At 50.5% G+C, this 19,188-nt stretch overlaps 1 protein-coding gene and 1 non-coding gene across 2 annotated transcripts in view; one reads left to right on the forward strand and one right to left on the reverse strand.

Annotated features, from left to right (window-relative positions):
- LOC144179303 (uncharacterized) overlaps window positions 1-19,188 on the forward strand; it is a 160,391-nt gene that overhangs the window by 116,786 nt on the left and 24,417 nt on the right. The window lies entirely within an intron of this gene.
- On the reverse strand, window positions 588-659 carry Trnas-uga (transfer RNA serine (anticodon UGA)). The gene has a single exon. It is a non-coding gene; the product is annotated as a tRNA-Ser (tRNA).

Below are 19,188 nucleotides of genomic sequence, written 5' to 3' on the forward strand. Positions count from 1 at the left end.
GAGAGATTGCTGTGTGTGTATGTATGTATGTATGTATGTATGTATGTATGTATGTATGTATGTATGCATGTATGTATGTATAGGGAGCAAGGGAGCAATACAACTTGGAAGATGGTAGGGAACACACGAAAACTTCAAACAAGGTAGCGACCACGATTGTTGCCAACGTTTCAGCAAAGACCATATATATATATATATATATATATATATATATATATATATATATATATATATATATATATATATATATATATATATATATATATATATATATATATATATATATATATATATATATATATAGCGTATGAATGAAGTACGATGGGCCGGTAAAAAATATACAGTGAAAGCGAAGACTAATGGGTAACGAACGAAAATGTATTAACGTTTCGGCTTCGGAGAAGCCTTCGTCAGAATGTATATATATATATATATATATATATATATATATATACAGAAAATTAGGTCAGCAGTCTACAACGCCAAAGGAGGCATAGGGGTGTGGTTAGGCTCTTTTCTTTTTTACTACGGTTAAGGAAGTAAACATTTTTTTAAACATACAGAAGAAAGAAAGAAAGAAAAACACGCGCCCAGAGTGGGGACCGAACCCACGCCTTTCGATTTCATGTCGAATGCCTTACCAATTCGGCTATCTGGGCGACTGTGCTCTCCTTCACTTTCTGGGCTTTTTATAATATATATATATATATATATATATATATATATATATATATATATATATATATATATATACAGTCGAACACGGATATATCGAACACGGATATATCGAATTTTCGGCTATATCGAACTCGTAAATTATCCCCTTGAAAATCCTTTGTAAAAGTATAGAAGTTCGCACGTTTATATCGAACGGTATTTTTACCCGCCATCGGATATATCGAACGCCGCGCTAGCCGGAAGGTGCGCTTCGGCACTGGCTGCGCCCGGCGACCTTCACCACCTTTAGAGTTCCTGTATATAGCTCCCGCAGGGAGCTAAGAGTTGCGCGACCCTTTTCCACGCGCCGCCGTGATTGCGACACTCCGGTCATCCATGCCGCGCAGAGAAGCCCCCACTACGGCTAGGGTGGCTAACCACCTTACTACGGCTGCGCCGCAGCCGCCGACGCGGGCGGCACCGCGCCCCGCCCAGGAACAGCAGCAGCAGAAGCGTGAGCGACATCGCAGGAATCCAGCGTAGCCGCCGTAAGGCGCCGCCGACCGAAGCGCCCCCACCGCGCGTGGGCCGCCGTCGGAAGCGTGGCGGCGAGGCTCCTACACTCGCGACGGGCGGCTTTCCCGCAGCAATCCGGATAACAAAGATGGCGGTCGGTCGCGCAACTCTTAGCTCCCTGCGGGAGCTAGAGGAACTCTAGCCACCTTCGCGTAACAGCGCCTCCGCCGACACCCGAAACGCTTGAAAAACGTGAGGGCTCGGGGGCTCGGACTGTGCTGTTGTGCGCCGGCGGCCTCCTCCTTTTTTCTTTTCTTTCTTTTTTGCTGTTGATGTTTTGTGAGTTTTGATCAGCCAACCACAGCTCGCGCCTTTCGTACATCGCTGCTGCCCTAGCAGGCAGCCCGGGTAGCCATCGCCGTCATCGCGACTGTTCGCGTGCGCTTTGTTGGCGGAGTTCACTTCCCTTAATTGTCGCGTACCACCGCATTCCTCTTTTGCGTGCGTGCTGTGCGAAGGCGCTGCGGACTGCTTGAATTTTCGACTTCTCGTGTAGCAATGGCCAGCGTCAAGAAGCGGAGGAACCTTGACTTTGCGACGAAGTTAAAAGCCATACAGCGTGTTGAGGCGGGCGAAAAAAGTTCGACGGTGGCGGACGATATCGGGATGCCACGCAGCACTCTGAGCACTTTGTTGAAGAACAAGGCGCATATCAAGGCAAAGGCGGCGGAGCAGCGAACGTCGCGAGCCTGTCGTGTGCGTGCTACTGCCCACGGGAAAGTAGAAAAGGCACTCTATGCCTGGTTTTTAGAAGTGCGCGCGAAGAACATTCCTGTGGATGGGCCAATGCTGATGGCTAAGGCCAAATGGTTTGCCGCTGCACTGGGTGAGGACAATTTCGGCGACAACACCGGGTGGCTTCACCGATTTAAGCAACGCTACAACATCGTCGGCAAAACCATTTCCGGCGAAAGCGAAGCCGTACGCAGCCAGGACATCCAGCAGTGGTTGACGAAGGAGTGGCCGGAAATCTCGGCGAAGTTTTCACCCGCTGAAATTTTCAACGCCGACGAGACCGGTTTATTTTGGCAAATGCTGCCGAGCAAGACTCTCGACGTCCGGGGCAGCACGTGTCATGGCGGAAAAATGAGTAAAGTCCGCGTGAGCGTTCTGCTGGCGGCCAACATGGATGGGTCTCGGAAGCTCCAGCCCTTTGTGATCGGGAAAGCAAGGGCACCGTGCTGTTTCAAGAACTGTAAGCAGCTCCCCGTTCGCTACGCCTCGAACAAGAAGGCGTGGATGACGCGTCAGCTGTTCACAGAATGGCTTCAAGCGTGGGACGTCGAGTTGGGCAAGTCGGGGCGTCGCGCTTGCCTTCTTGTGGACAACTGCTCGGCCCACCACACCACTTGCGAGCTCAAAAACATCGAGCTGAAGTTTCTGCCGGCCAACACGACAGCGAAGCTGCAACCGCTCGACCAGGGCATCATCAAGTCTTTCAAGGTGGGCTACAGGAGGCGACTCCTTGATAGGCTGCTGGTCAACCTCCGCATGGGCACCGAGCTGAAGGTTGACCTGCTTGGTGCCATTCAAATGCTGACGGGCGCCTGGCGAGACGTGAAGACGGACACAGTGGCCAACTGCTTCCGGAAGGCAGGCTTCGTGACGGCGGAACTTGCGGAAACCGGTGAAGACGGCGACGAAGAGCGCCTAGACGACGCGTTTCGCGAGTTGTCGACACTCTTCCCGGCTGCCGTTCCACCCGAAGTGTCTGCCGACGATTTCGTGGAAGTGGACTGCAATGTTCAGGCTGTTGCGAGCCTCGCTGACGAGGACATTGTAGCTGCGGTCGCAGGGACCCAGGATGCCCAGGCCGACAGCTCAAGTGGCGACGAAGATAGTCCGAACGAGGCGGCAGCTACACGCGCGTACTCCGCCGCCGAAGTGGCAGCAGCGTTCGTCTTGATTCGACGTTGTTGTGGCGACATGGAGGGAACCGGGCTGTCGCACCTGGACAGCCTCGATAAGATCGAGACCAGCGTCTTCAACTTCATTTCGAAGACGAAGAAGCAGGCCAAAATAAGCGATTTTTTTTCACGGAAATAAAACATCCCGTTGCATCGTGTGTGCGAAATAAGTTGTCATTCTTGAATGCGCCGATTGTAGGTGATCGTCCGCCACAGGTGAGGTCTCCGGGCCTTTATTTTTTTATATCGAATTTTTCATATATCGAACTAATTAGCGATCCCCTTCGAGTTCGATATATCCGTGTTCGACTGTATATATATATATATATATATATATATATATATATATATATATATATATATATATATATATAATGTATTCTGGAAACAAAAAACTCACAAAGCGCGAGAAACTATGGTAAGGAAAAACAGACAACACGAGAAAAACATTACAAAAATAAAAGTTTACTGACGGTTCAGGAAGAGGGATTTCTATCTTCTGTGATGAAGTCCTCTTCCTGAAACGCCAGAAAATTTTTGTAATATTTTTCTCTTGTATCTGTTTTTAATTACCATATATATATATATATATTATAAAGTCAAGAACACGGAAAAGGGCATAGGGACAGTATTGTCTCTTTTTTGTGGAACATAGGAATATTAAAAGTGATATGGAATAAAGAAACTGAAGCAAAATTGTCCCTGGAATTGGTTTATAATTTCCCGGGGAAAATGGCCAAACTTTCCCCATTTTCTTTCCTAGCGCTTCAAATCTCCTGTTTTCCCGCAACAAAAGAGATGAACTACTTCCTCTATTCCCTCTTTAGCGTTCTCGACTGCTGGAGTTTTCTACTATGTTTCCTGTTACCGCCACTTATCACCGTCCGACGCAACGTCTACATTCACCTCGCCCGAAGCGCCCGTCTTAAAAGAAAAGCAGCGCGTGTGCGCGTTGTTCTGTTCGTGCGGCTTCGTGCTCGCGCCTGGGCGGTCTCGCTGGAGGCACAGGGTATAGACGCTATATCGCCATATGCCGGCGCCGGGGAGCAAGACGTCCTTTCTAACTTCCTAGTAGGTCGCGATGACACTCGTTTATTACGAGCGCTGAAGCCATACGAGAGAAATTGCGCATCCCATATCGATAAGAATATTTCTTTGGACCACGACGTTTAAACGTACGTTGACGAGTCTCGCAATGGGCAGTCATAATTCGAACCAAGACATTAACTGCAGCCTGCGGTCAGTCCCAAGGCCTGTATGTGAAGTGTGACGTAATGCAACCACGCAAGAGGACAGACGTGGCTATAATCCCTCCCCTCGTTCCCCCAGTCCTCGTCTAGCACATCTGCTGACGCGCATCAATCTTGCACCAGCCTGTCGCTATCGCTAATGCACTGTTCGCGATCTCACTCCCGCAGCGATGCGCAGCAGAGCGCGGCGAAACCGATCGACGTGCAAGGTATACATCCCGGGCGCGCTTCATCGCTTCCGTGCTTGTATTCCTTCACCGCGTCCCGTGGAACGATCGTCTTTCGAGCTGCCGTTTTAGTTAACCGGCGTGCGTTCGTGCGCCATTAGTAACAGATATTAGTAGCTGGTTTATCTACACGCCTGATAATGAGCCGGCCGCTTTTGTGTGCGTGTAATTCGCCGTCTGACTGCGGTAAGCTGATTTCCCCCTTAATTGGTCTGCTCGCAACTCCCACGTCAGCCAGCCACTCGACACCGCCCTAAACATTCGGGCTACAGCGGAGCGTCGCTGATGCGTGCTAATCTGTTGTTGGGGCGATCTGTTTCTTCTCTCCCGGCGAGCACGTCGGCACGCTCGAGCTCTTGCGCGGGTGGCGCCTGTTCTCGGACCGATAAGGGGCCTCGGTGCAGCGTGGGAAAGCCATCCACGTAGGCGCTCGCAACACCGCCCACTTTGTTGGCCTACGGTGTATACGTTCTCCGGGCCCCCGTTCCGTGCGAAGCCCCGCGAGCGTTTTCGTTTGTTCCCGGCCGCGCGACGGGCTAACATCACTCTTATGCTCGCACCCGTAGTTGTTCGCTGTTGCGTGCACTTACTGCCTCAGTGGCTGCGGTGAGCCGATCGAAATGGCGCTCTTGTGTACAGGTCCGCTGCTGTGCAACGGCGTTTGTACTTCTACGGTGTGGAAGAGGCGATTCGTGCGTCATCTTTATTACTTCGATCCGAGTGCCCCGTTGGCTGCCTAAGATGCCGTGAGCTTGCGCCCGTAGAATATAATGCACAACTCTTCGTTACCTTCTGTCGTCGTTCGTGCGCGGCTTGCTTAGCGCGGCTAGCGAATGGCTGCTACAGCGCGCGCGTCCTGACTGCAGAGTATCGGCACTCTTTTCCTTAATTGTTCCGTGCGCCGCAATGATGGTTGGTGAATTCGCATCACGTGACTTTCGTTTATACTGCGACGGTTCATGGGCGCCGCCATTATGTGGTTTATGCGCTTTATTCGGTCAACTATAGTGTAGACTCAGCTTGTCGTCCCTGCTCTGCGGCTGCGCGCGACTGACGTCGTTCCGAACGCGAATCAAAGGTACCGCGTGTAGTAGCAGCATTTCAGCAGCAACGTGTGTCCGAAAAAAAGTAATTTTCCTGCGTCTTCAGCATTGTTTACAAACTACCCGGTCAAAGTTAGCGGCGAGGCCGTAGAAGTGGCAGTCTGGAAACACTGATAAACACCAAAATGGCCGCCGTTGCTGACGTGCGTGCCTCAGTGGCGCTACTCTGAAAGGTTAGTTAGTGACTCCGGTATGTATACTTCCGAGTAAGCAGTGCGAATGTGTAGCGACTTCCGGTTAGTATTATCAGAGTCCCTTAATATCGTTCTGGTCACGAAACTTCTCCGTCACTCAATGCGAGAACTTGATATGGGGCCAAGAACGGCCGCTACGCGGCGCAAGCTGTCTTAAGCGTGAACCGCATGGAGCGTTTTTTGCTCGCGAAAACGCGCCGCGCACGCCACAGGCGCGCTACCGCTGCCGCGGAGCCACCCGCACGCTGCGCGCGGCGCGGCAGGCGGCGGAAACATGGCGGCGGCTTCGGCCACGAAGTGGCGTCGGGAGCTCGAGCGAACGCTTCTGAGCGCTCTCTAAAATGCCGCTCAAGACACGCACGAAGTTGCTTGGGCGGTAAAGGAGCTTATACTGTGGGTGAAAACGGTACTATAAAACATCATCCGCGCCGCTACTGAATGCGCCCAAGCAATATCTGCCGGGGTGGTAAGCCTAAAGATCCCCGGTGGAGCCAGCCGGCTGTCTCGGGTGCTTTGAAACCGCCGCCATGAGGCGCGCGCCTCCCCATTGGCGCAAGTCGCCAGGCTCCTCCCACTGCTGCGCGCGACGCGCGTCAAAATCTAGCCAAGGCAGATGCGGGCGCGGAATCGTCGACGCGGGCGTCGAAAAAACGCACGCGCAACGCCGACGCGCGCAAATCATGTGAAAAAACGGTCCATGCGGTTCACGCTTTAGGGGGGCCCGGCGGAACGCGGAACGCACTGGCAACGGCGGCAGCTCGAATGCGTTGTGTGGAGGCAGCTCGTGGTATTCCTTCCACCAAAGTTTCTGCATCAGCGTCACGCGAACTTCATGTGCCCGTGCGCCGCGTTCAAGGTGGACGGCATGAAGATTCGAATGCACAATGCCTAAGACGTGCTGTGTGCTGCAGCTCCGGATGCCGAAGCAACAAGGAAAAGGCGTCGCTCTTCTGTTTCCCAAGTAGCGCCGAACTTCGAGAGCAGTGGAAAAGAGCTATACCGCCGTTGGAAGCTGGCGGTTTCAACTTCGAAAGCAAGAACGTTCGGGTTTGCGAAAAGCATTTCAATGCTAGCGACGTTGTAAGAACCGACGAGCACACCGTGAACGGGGTGGTCGTGTCGCTTCAGCGAGAGAGACCGAGGCTTCGGACGGATGCCGTTCCAAGGATTTTTGACGGGCTCCCGGCCTACCTGACAAAGCCGAAACGGCGTTCCCGGCCAGCGATTCAGAGGCAACCAGCGAAGAGGCGGCGCGAATTGTCTAAGCGGCGTATCATTGGCACCAAATTTAAGATTTATTGCATGCTTTAAATCATAACCGCCCACCCCCAAGCATCCAAAAAATAAAAAATAAATGTATGTGGTGCCTCGGTAGTGGCAAAGGCGGCCGAGCAGCCAGCACTGGCATCAAAAGGAACTTCCACATTAGGCTGCTGTACTTCCCTTCCCGAGGAAATCATGGGTTGTCGGCCGCCCACGGGTTGCGCGCCGCCGGTAGCCGATCGCGGAGGCCACGTTCGCCGCAACGGCAGGTACGAAACGCGCTCCCGACTGCGGTATAAACAGATGCGTAAATAGGGCGACAAACGCGCCTTATATCCTTCCTTTAGGATGGTGCTGCCATCTAGGAGAGGCGAATCCAAGTAGTGCATCATGACGCTAATGAGCGCCGGCAGTTGGCGCCTCGATGCCAGCGCCAACGTGTACGGGGGACGCGCAGCGTAAGCTGCGGAGAAGCCGACTTGCGGATGTCGCGCTCGTGACACGGTCCGCTGCTCCTTTCGCTGCAGCGGACCGTGTGTTCACCAAACGACTCGCTGACAACCCGTTTGGTTTCGTTCGCACGGACGGTTTGCGAGCGCCTGCGGTTTCAGTCGGATTTAAGCAATGCTCCGGCGTGTGCAATCCAGTGTCTAACGTTGATGCGTATAACGGTGCCATACCGACGAAATATAAATAGCGATGTGCAAGTTCATATCGACGCGTAATAAGCATTCAACTGCTCCTGTGAAGGCACATTTCACTTTCGTGTTTTGCCCGTTCCTATTGAAGAGGGAACCACATTTTTTTACGTCCACAGATAACGATATGGCATTTGCGTCGGTAGTTCGAACATAGCATAAGCTGCGCGAGCGTTCGGTAGTAAGAGAGCTGAAATTATAGGGGACAATATCCAGCGATCGGGATACAAGGGCGTGGACGCCCACGCTTTGCTCACGCTCGTGGTTATGATCCAGGCGCTGTTTCTTTTTTAAGAGATGAAAAAAAATTCAGCCGCATGATGTAACAAATCTTGTGCATTTAAAAAAAACCGCGTGGGTGTTTCACGAAAAGGCAATATGATCCTTTGCCAAGTTGTTCGCTGAGCTGACTTCGGCAAGCCGCACAAGCAGAAAGCAAAATTCTTTATTTGGAAGTCGTGTTCTTTGTTTCCTTCTTTTGCTTCGTGCTTGAGTTGAATGAATTTTTTTGTTAATATATTGACATTAGATATTTGAAGTTTTAAATAACACGAGTCAGAGTTCTACATGCTTTTTTTTTAATTTGAACTTTCTTATTGATAAACACGATGTTGTTCGACCGTGATAAGGGCCACGTTCTAGGTTCTGAGTGAGGAGCCAAACGTTGGCGTGCGTCGCGTTGCGTCACGGCGACAAGCCCAAGCTTGAAAAGTGCAAACATCAGTGTTTGTCAAAAAAAAAAAAAAAAACACTCGGCAACCTTCGCAAAACTGAAGGAACAGAGGAGCTGGCCGTCTTCACTACCTTTAACTCGGCTTTTCTTTGGTCTGTCCCTTTCTCAAGAGAAATACCTCCCCTCACGGGAACCCCTGTGTAGATGCGACGCATAGGGGGTTCCGTTGTTGTTTCCGTTAGGTTGATTCTCCCATCGCGTGAAACGAGCCGTGAACCCCCTGCCGTGGCTATGACGCAACGTGGCGCGGCTATGACGCAACACAATCCAACACAATCCACTTTAATACAAATCCAATCCAATCCAAGCCCAGCCAAGCCAAGCCAAGCCAAGCCAATCGAATCCAATCCAATGCCCCTCGCGAGAGAGTGTTCGCTATCAGAGAGGAGAGGGGGTGAGCGGCGGAGAGCGCAGCTCGCGCGCGAGGAGAATGGGGGAGGGGTGTGGACGGACAACGACGCCGTATGGAGGGACAAGGCGAGTGAATGAGATGCAGTCGCATCTAAAAGCGACGCTTTCTTCGTGCAAACTGAGTTAAATCAAAGTCTGTTATCCACCTTCGTAAAGTCCGAAATCCGAACTGCCAAAGTGCGAAGCCAAAGTCCACTTTAATTCAGCCAAAGCCCGAAGCCAACGCCCGCGCTACGAATCTAAAGGAAATGCTGCGCGGCTCGAATGCGATAAAAGCGAAATGGGACAGACGACGGTTTCGTCACGCGAGGGACCCAGGGGCCCTATTCTCGACTGCACAAATTCTCAGGGAAACTGGGAATTTGCCGGAAGTCTTTTCTGACTGGCTTTCACTTTTGGTCACGTGCGTCCGGTTGACAAAGCGGTTGCGCGCGCCTTCGTCATTTTCGCGTTTCATGACGTTTACTGTCAACAGTTCTAAAGTTTGCCTTATTTCTCTCTACGTGAAGTGCACAATTCTTGGCCCGGCAATGAAAAACTAGACTAAATGCACCGGACACGACAACGTAAGCCTGTCTTTGCTATTCAACACCAATACTATTTGTAATACGCGCCCTCTCTGTGATTGGCTGAGAAGGCGTGACGTAATTTAAATAGTTTGCGGCAACGATCACGTCGCGCATTAGCAACTTCAGCCTGCGTAAAAGTGACGTAATGTTACGTAACAGCTTGAAAATGGCGGCTGCTTTTGTCGCGAAAAAGGGCAAAAAATTTCCCCGACCTTCGGCGCCGCGAAATGTCCGCGAACTTGCAGCAGGCGCAGTTTCGCGTGACGCGCGGTTTAAAGAGTCTTTTCTACCAAAACAAATGATAGTTTCGACTGTTTCCAAGTCAGCGATCACGGAGCATACAAATAACGTCCAGTACATCGCTTTTATGTTTGGCAATAAAATAAAAATTTGTTTGGCGTAACCGCAACATAAGAGGGCAGTACAAGCCCCTCCATGACAAAGAGAACCCAATGCATGGTATTTGTCCACGCTCCTCCTAGTAAGCTTCTGGGTCACATGATCGAACTCAAGAGAAAAAAACTCCCAAGCATTTCCCCGAGGGTGAACATGGTTAAGTGCGAATGCACGGGGTGATGCTATGAGGGGGAGTAAAGTTAAAATCCGTTGGCATTCGCCCGTGAGCGCGCGCCAGCCGACCCACGGAGGTCTGGCAGTTTATCGCTGCATATATAGGGGGGTACGCCGCGCCGAGCGCGCCGAGCCAGGTGGCTGAGAGAGGAGGCGAGCGCAAGGGGAGAGGGACAGCGGCGCACGGCAGCTGCAGCCGAACGAGGGGGAGAGGAGAGAGTGTGACGTCACGGTGGAGAGAGAGGTGCGCGGCAGCTGCTGTGGAGAGGAGGCGCGCTGTGACGTCATACCATGACGTCACGGCGCGAGGAGCGGTGCGGGGAGCGGCGCGCACCCGCGCAGCCACGGCGAGGAGGCGGAGCGAGCGCGGTCACGTGGTGAAGTGACGTCACCGCGCCGTTGCTACCGACGCTCCTCTCCGCTCCACGCCGTTGCTAGGGAGAGGAGGACTGCGGACGCCGCCGCCGCCGCCGCCGCCGGCGGTGGAAGGTTTGGGGTCGCTTATAAAGTGCATTCGCACTTAAAATGTACAAATAAAAGTGACTTTTGTTCATTACAGCGCTAATTGAAGTCGAGCTTGACGAATGAGTGAATCGGCGACATCAGTGCGCTCCGCGGTTATCAGGCGTAGCGCTTCGCAGCTCTTATGTGTCATACAAGCGATTGTCGCGACCGTCTTTTTCTTTGATCACGCCATAACCGGTAACATGGCAGCAGACGATGGCGTGGCGGCGGTGGCGGCCGGGAAGGTGATAACGCAACAAAGCTTGCATTGAAGCAGAGAGCCCAACTATGTTACTAAAGCGATTGAAAGAAATAAATAGATACGGTAAAACAATTGTGTGATGTTCTTTAGCTCGACATCCGCCTTTCGCTCGCTTTTCGATCAACGTTACTCGATCGCCTTGTGCTGTTGACGCCAATTTTGACCTGCAGAAATGTGTTTCTTTTGCAAGCCTCAGCTACCGCCTTAATTTTTATAGTAGATTCCAAGTGTTTTTGTATCTTTTATGCGCAATATTTGATACCTTGGTTGTGATCTTAATGAGTTAGCGTTGAATTATACTGCATTTCGTCAGAGCTATACGTGCATCACGTCACTAATTGCTTACGTTGTGCTTACGCAAAAAAACATCGCGAATTGCCTGGGAATTTGTGCAGTCGATAATAGGGCCCCTAGTGATCTTTAACCTGCGCCGAAATCTCGTACGCACGGGCGTTTTTGCTTTTCGTCTCCATCAGAAAAGCTGCCGCCACCGCCGGAAATCGAACTCGCGACCTCGTGCTCAGCAGCACAACGCCTTAGCCACTGAGCCACCGCGGCGGGTTAGGGCGAGATGGAATGGCTTTTTCAAGTTATGGGAGCCTAATTTCATTGTTGGGTTTCTTAATTTATTTTCCCGCTTCAAAATTAATCCATTTGGCTGTAATACGCGTGTAAATTCCTAGGTCTTTCTTCATTGCAGGAGTTGCGCTCTGCGTGCCAACACAACTTCTTTAGGTGCGGAGCATCTTATAGTCTGGGCATGTCCCGCGTCGGCGTCCGCACTCACACTGCGCATGCGCAACTCTCCTCCTTCCCTCTCTCCCACAGCTGCGCGATATTCCCGCCACTTCTTCTCTCGTACCAGCTGCGTGCACTTCGCTTTCGCTTCTCCCGCGTTCTCGCTTCTGCTTTCGCGGCGCATGCTCGGCGCTTGCGCATCTCTCCTCCTCTCGTCTCCTCTCCTCTCAATCTTGAATGTAAATCGGGTAGCGCGCTGCGCGCGTTCAGTTCAACGCTTGCTGCCGTTGACTCCACTTCACTCCGTTCTTCCGATGAAGTGTGATGGAAGCAACAGTCCCGTCAGTTAGTGGGTTGGCGCAAGCAAGCGTCAGCACCACCCCACAAACAACACAACACAAACAACACAACGTTATCCCGCAAGGGCCGCTGATGATTACTCTCTAGAAAACTCCCATTCACGAGGGCGATCTTGCTACGTTCAGGGTTTCCGTAACCGCTGCGATGCAATGGGCGTGTTTTTTTTTGTTTTTTTGTTTTTTTTTTGCGCACGGTTTCGCGAGAAGCGAATTGGGCTCCCGTTAGAGGGCCCCTAACGAGGTCCTGCCGCTTGGAAGAGAAAAACAGGTGAGCAGGTTGCGTCGTCACCGTGTGTATATAATGCCTCGGCAGTACCGGAATACCATGTTGTCGATTCATGTTACGGTCTACCTGCTCCCATGTCTCTTCAGGCATTTTAAGTTTCAGGCATTTCAGGCGCTCGCCTTGTCGTCGTAGCTCGCTGTAACCAAGGAGGTTAAAAAAATTGCAAATTTTTTTAACCTCCTTGGCTGTAACGTGTAAACGCGTAATCGTTAACCGCTGGCGCTTGTCATACAACCCCCGTTGTTAAGCGCAAAGAAAACTGCGAGTACATTTGAGGCAAAATATACGTAATTAACAGGCAGCGCCCGCGTTCATTTAGTTAGGAATACTGATTGGGTTGGTTTTTGTGGTAGTAAGCGAGAAGAAGTGGCAGTGCAACGCTGGGACATGGGGGAGGTGGTAAAGCAAGCGCAAAAATAACAGAACTACCGCTGGTGCAGTTCAGGCAGGTGGCGCGTGAGCACTGCGAAGGCGGGAAGTTTGAATTGCATTGGACAAACCTCCGTTGCGTTCTTCAAGAGAGGAGTGAGGCAGGGGGGCGAAGAGCGTGATGGGTGATAGCAATGAGCGGATAACGGCGCCACAGCCCATTATGGCGAATCACTACTCTGCACTCCCGACAACTTTCACGTTGAGTGGAACGAATTTAATTTTGCTTTTTTTTTTAACAGGAAACGGTTTTATTCTGGGATTCACGAAGATTTCACTTACGTCATATCCGTCACGGAAATGACGCCAGTACAACGAAGCAAGCGGCCTGTAAAGGGTGCATCTCTGCATACAGCGTCTTCTTGCGGGGAAGCAACCTTTAGTACTAAAGTGTATGCTATATGTAGGGTTGTTCGTTTTCGAATTTCATATCTTTACACGTTAGTGTACAATGCCGGGATACACCAAGATTTCACTGACGTCATATCCTTCACGGGAACGACGCCAGTACACCTTTGCCGAAGCGACCCGCCTGCAGGACGTCGCTCGCGAAGCACACCCACAAGACAGCCGCCGACCCGCAAATCATGCTCGGCTGCAGATTTCGCTGCACATTTCACTTTCTTATTTTACCGATTCCTATGACGGAGGAATCAACCACAGCTTTTCTTTTCTTCTTGAAGAGCCTCTTTTCATTGCTGCCAATACCGTTTGTTCCCCTGCGAAATCCTGAATTTTCAGCAGTCGGATTGGGAGTGAGCGTATAATTGCATAAACCCTGTCCGCAACACGTGAGCGTCGTCGCGCTGGAGTTACCTGCTATCACTGTCTTCTTCGTAGCAGGTAACGTGAAACTAGTGTTCATTGGGCATTTAATTTCCGGCCTATATACAGTCGCTGTTTGATGTGTGCGCCAGGCGCGTGAAGCTGCTCGCTCGCGGGGTACCTCAGCGGACCTGCGAACAAAGACTCATGGTCGGCCCGATAGTTTCTCGGACGTCCACTCCAACCCGCGTGTTAGCTTTGGTGACGACGGCCGCCTATTGTAAATGCTCGTGGGCGTGCAGGCTACACGTGTAACGGCTGCTCTGCTATGTTTAAACACGGGCACGCTTTGGTTACGTAGCCCTCTGGGAGAAAGACACTGTTTATCGATGCGTAATAGGACTCGTTGATTAGAGCCCAATGAAACAAAGGGCCCGTTTCCGCGACGCTGAATGTTCGGGACGTATAACACTCCACGTGTCTGCACTTGTGCACAGAGGCCCTGTCATTTCCCTGCGCCGAATGCAACGTGTTTTAGCGGCATGGCATACACTTTGGCTTCGACCAAAAACCACGCCGTTGTGCGGCACGACCTTTGTCAAGCGGAGCTCATGCCTGAAACCCTTCTGGATGGACGCGCTTACATTGCCCCGCCCATCGCACGTGTGGTGTGCCACTAGGTGTCGTTTGTATAATTAAGGTCGTCGACCTCAATCCGGGTGCACAATAAAGTTGTTCGCTCTCTCTCTCGGTTGTACAGTGCGACGTGGAATGTTTTTTTTTTCTTGCGGGGGGGGGGGGGGGGCGGTGATGGGAAAGAGGGATATTTGAAAATGCTATCTATCAATGTGATCCTCTAAAAGTGAGGACAGTTGGTAATCTACCGGTTAATGTAGTAGTGCAGGGTCTGTAGATCTGGGGCAGGGTTCGCAGAGCATTTTGGTTCCTTGCAGGGGCTTGATTGATTGATTGATTGATTGATTGATTGATTGATTGATTGATTGATTGATTGATTGATTGATTGATTGATTGATTGATTGATTGATTGATTGATTGATTGATAGGTTTAACGCGCCGACGCAACGCAGGCGATGAGGCGCGCTGTAGTGGAGGGCTCCAGATTAATTTTGACCGCCTGGGGATCTTAATTAAACGTGCCCCGAAATCTCGAACACGCGGGCGTTTTCGCTTTTCGCCTCCATCAGAAAAGCGGCCGCCGCGGCCGGGAATCGAACCCGCGTCCTCTTGCTCAGCTGCACAACGCCTTAGCCACTGATTCACCGCGGTGGGTATAAAGCAAGAACTGCGTGCTTGGTTCGGAGTAGGTTCTAGTGCACCGTTGAACACCTGATATAGTAGAAATTGGCAAGGAGATTGCACAGCGGCCTGTTCCAGCCCCCTGCCAAACGGACTTCCCTGCTGCTCCAAACCTGCTCCAAAAGGCCTTTCTGGCTGCTGCAAGCCTGGTACAAAAGGCAATTTTTCCTGCTCCCAGGTCTGCTTCCAAACCCATGTACTTACTCTGTTCCCACCCCTGTTAATCTTGTATGGCGGATTTTGCCTTAGTCAAGCTGGACGCATGATCTCCAGCTCGTCAAGCTGGGATACCGGCATGTTTAGTGCTGGGGAGAACCCATGATCTGATTTTGTAGGCCACTCCAGTGTTATTTTATTTCAGCAAGCAGCACCGATTTATTGATGTGCGAGACGGCAATGAAACGCTGTAGGGCAACCTTTCGTACTAGAAAAAGAAAAAAAAGAAACCATTGCGGAGCCTAGAGGTTGAGCAGGAAACATAAAATAGCTGAAAACACTCAAAAGAGGGAACAGACGTTGCAAACTGATGCGGTATCATACCTATTTAACAAAGTTCGATCGCCTATACGGTGCATGGCGCCTAGTGTTCCCTGTTCTAAACTAACAAAGCTTTAACTAGCAAGGCTCTGACCTTTCCCTCAATAGTTAAATAACCATCAATTCCTTAAACTTTCTTTCAATACTTTGAATAATTGAGTACATCAGGTGATCAACGCAAAGGCAACCCACAAACACCAGTTCAAAAAAAATCAATGTTAAACTTCCCGTCTTCACAGAAGACCCCCCATCACCCCGTGCGCCAAGGTATAGCGTCGCTTCTGCGCATGCGCTGGGAAAGTGTGAGCTGCTCTTTCGCTCGCTCGCGTGGGCGAAGCTGTAACCTGGCGCAATGATAAGGTCACTAAAAGCTCCTGACGTTCTTCCGAGTCAGCCAGAGCCGCGGGACCCATAACTGCGCGGCGGCCCTCGATTCACGGGCTTGCCCAGCCGTGGCCTTTCTGCCTGCAGGGGAAGAGATGTCTCGGTATGTGTGCGTCGTAAAGGGCCGCCGTCTTGCGCCTTGTCTTCTCGCTGCAGCCTCCGCGTAATCGGGCGCTTTACGGACCCCCCCTCAGCGCAGTCCGAGTGGCGCGGAACGGCGCCGCGCGAACTTTACTGCCGTTCAAACGAGTTGTCCGAGTCAAACACCGCTGTGCGAGCCTCCCTTGGGGAGGGCGCTGTGCAACCTTACTGTTCTCGGCCCAGATTGCGTTCGTAAAGGTTAAAGACCTGCTCACCTTCCTTTCTCGAGGTGAGGTCTTCTCAAGTTCATACTTACTTTGTTGGCGATAGCTCCGTTGTGCTGCTTCTCCGCAGGCCATGTTCGGCCATTCCTTCACATTTATCTTAGCACCACGCCCGCATACACACACGCACGCACGCACAATCGTGTGTACACGTTAGGAAGAGAATTCCAGCGTTTACGAACACCGTAGGAGGTATAGAGGAAATGATTTGGTTTCAATTTTTTTTCCGAATTCAGGGGAGATTTTTATATCAGATGCACAAAAAAATGAGGAAAATGTGATCATCCTGTGCAAGATCCTAATCTGCAGACTTTGCGTTAAACGTCCGGGGCTGTATACCTTTGAGCTGCAGCGGCGACACTATTTCCGATTCGTTTTCTAGTGTATTGTATGCGTATGTAAATGTATCCTGTCCGCTTAGGAGCTCGTCCGCTACCGCCCGCATGGCGCCCACATATTTGTGTTTCCCACATACCGTATTTACTCCGTTATAAGGCGGTTGATTAATTGATTGTGGGGTTCAACGCGCCGACGCAACGCAGGCGATGAGGCGCGCCGTAGTGGAGGGCTCCGGATTAATTTTGACCACCTGGGGATCTTTATCGTGCGCCTAAATCTCGTACACACGGGCGGTTTTGCTTTTCGCCTCCATCAGAAAAGCGGCCGCCGCGGCCGGGAATCGAACCCGCGACGACCTCGTGCTCGGTTATAAGGCGGTCATGATTATAATGCGAGGGTGCAGTATGCAGAGCCAAGAAAATCGATATATATATATATATATATATATATATATATATATATATATATATATAGAGAGAGAGAGAGAGAGAGAGAGAGAGAGAGAGAGAAATAAGGGTTCGCAGTCAAGAAAACCTCGGAAAGCAAAGGGGAGAATGCGGTAGGTCATAGAAACAGATGAAATTTTCGGGACAGAAAGAAAGTGGTGAAAAAATGCTCGCCGGGTGCGATCCGAACTCACGACCTCCAGAATACCGGTCTGGCGCGATGACCACTACGCTACCGGCGGGGCTGTTTCCCCACCACTTTCTCGGGTATTCATGTGAAGGTTTTTGTTGGTTCCTGCACTTGGGGGTGGTAGCCAGCGCCACTCGGACTATTCGGGGTGAAGGGGACCTTCTTTTTAACCCCCGGGCCGTGACCCGAGTTTCTACGACGTGTCGAGAGTGGTCGACCAGCGTTGAACCCTCTTAAGCTCCCTATGGCACCAAGACCGCCAGAACAGAGGCCCTCGCTATGCATGTAGCGAATCAGAATAGGAAATGAGGGGCTCGTTGAAATAAGACTTTCTTTCGGTCTTTCCAAATTCTTTATCTGTTTCAATGAACTACCACACTCTCCCCTTTGCTTTCCGAGGTTTTCTTGACTGCCAATCCTTTAATATATATATATATATATATATATATATATATATATATATATATATATATATATATATATATATATATATATATATATATATATATATATATATATATATATATATATATATATATATATATATATATATATATATATATACTGAACATCAAATATAAGGCAAGGTATGACTTTGAGACTATGGATTTTGGAAAAAACCTCGCCTTATATTCGAATAAATACGGTATATTGCGAAATTCTTAACGTGGGCCGTTGTTGCTTTGGGGACGAATGATGTATGGAGCGGGCGAAGAAAGATTGCTGGTTTATGGAGTATTGGTTCGAAGCCTCGAATTCTTACTGCTCGACCGCTGCGGTCAAGACGGGCAGTTCTATGAATAATACGAAGTTGGTTTCTTGGATGTAATCATGGCGATCTCCTGTGTGCTGTAGACGTCTCGTCTCGGCTGTTGCTTTAGCGCCAAGCGTTGCAATTTTTGGCGGGAAAAAAGCGTAAAAAAGGAAAGACCGTACTAAACTACGAAAACCACCGGCATGCGTCGTAGGTATTCACTTTTTCCAGCGTCAAAGAAACCTCGAGCCTGTTTGATTCAAGGTACAAAATACATAGGCGACAGAAGCAACTTTATTTTAAAAACTAGCGGTAGTACACGGCGGTGCCGGGTCGGCCATTATATTAATGACACTAATGGTTATAACACGTGTTCGTTTATTTGTTAGTTGTCGTGTTCGGCTAGTTCATCGTGAAGTGGTGCACACTCAATACACGGGCTCCAACCGCAGGCGCGTCGGGGTAATGTGATACGACTGGCCCTCGTGGTTTACTGCAACTCTCGCTAAACAAATTGCACCAAGATGCTGCGCTCGAGCGAGTGAGTCGGTGAGTGAGAAACGTTTTATTGAGCCGGTGAAATGCGAGTGGTTCCCCGTTTCAGAAAGCCACGTGATGAGCGGGAAGCCTTCGCTCTGGAGGAAGAATTGTCCGGACCTCCAGATCGCTGTTAGTCACCAGGTTCTCCCCACAGCTCAAGGGTGGGAACAGCGGATGGACGAAGGGAGAGGTTGTTTTCTCAGGGGGAAAAAACAGCGCAGAGACGGGGACTAACGGACGAAAAGACAGTACAAGCGCTGACTAACAACTGGGGGTGCTTTATTGCGTTCTGCAATTTATACACGAGGAAAAAGTGACGTCACAACCCTAGGAAAGGAAAAAGAACACGCTGAAATGATTTGCGCTGTGAGCGAACAATGAGTTTTCAGAACCTGACAAGCGCTATCTGTCGATATACGCTATTTCTTTTTGAAGAAGTGCGACTGAAGCCTGACTGACACATTTCTTTCTTCCTTTTTTCACTATTGAGTAGGCTTCGAAAATCTCGCGTGTGCGGGTGCGTGTGCAGGTGTGCGTGTGCGTGTTGAGGTTGTTTTGCTTGCCCTCTTAATATGATATGAGGAAGAGTGCCAGGTTGTAAACACAACTCGAATTCGGCAGGAGATTGCGCTGGGAGCACACGATGAAGGCCGACTGTGTGAGAGGTGCTCTTTCTCATGGGAAAGGCTGTCTCAGCAGATAATGACGATGCTCATCGGTGCAGTTTTATAAGTAACGTGGGCTCCCCACGGGAGGCGCGGGGTTGCAGGCAGTCCCAACAGATAACGAGCGCTATAGCCTTTGCGCTTTTTACC

This window comes from Haemaphysalis longicornis, unplaced genomic scaffold (assembly GCF_048455015.1).
Source record: "Haemaphysalis longicornis isolate Haplotype H1 unplaced genomic scaffold, Haemaphysalis longicornis Haplotype H1 scaffold_4, whole genome shotgun sequence".
Taxonomy (NCBI): Eukaryota; Metazoa; Arthropoda; class Arachnida; order Ixodida; family Ixodidae; genus Haemaphysalis; species Haemaphysalis longicornis.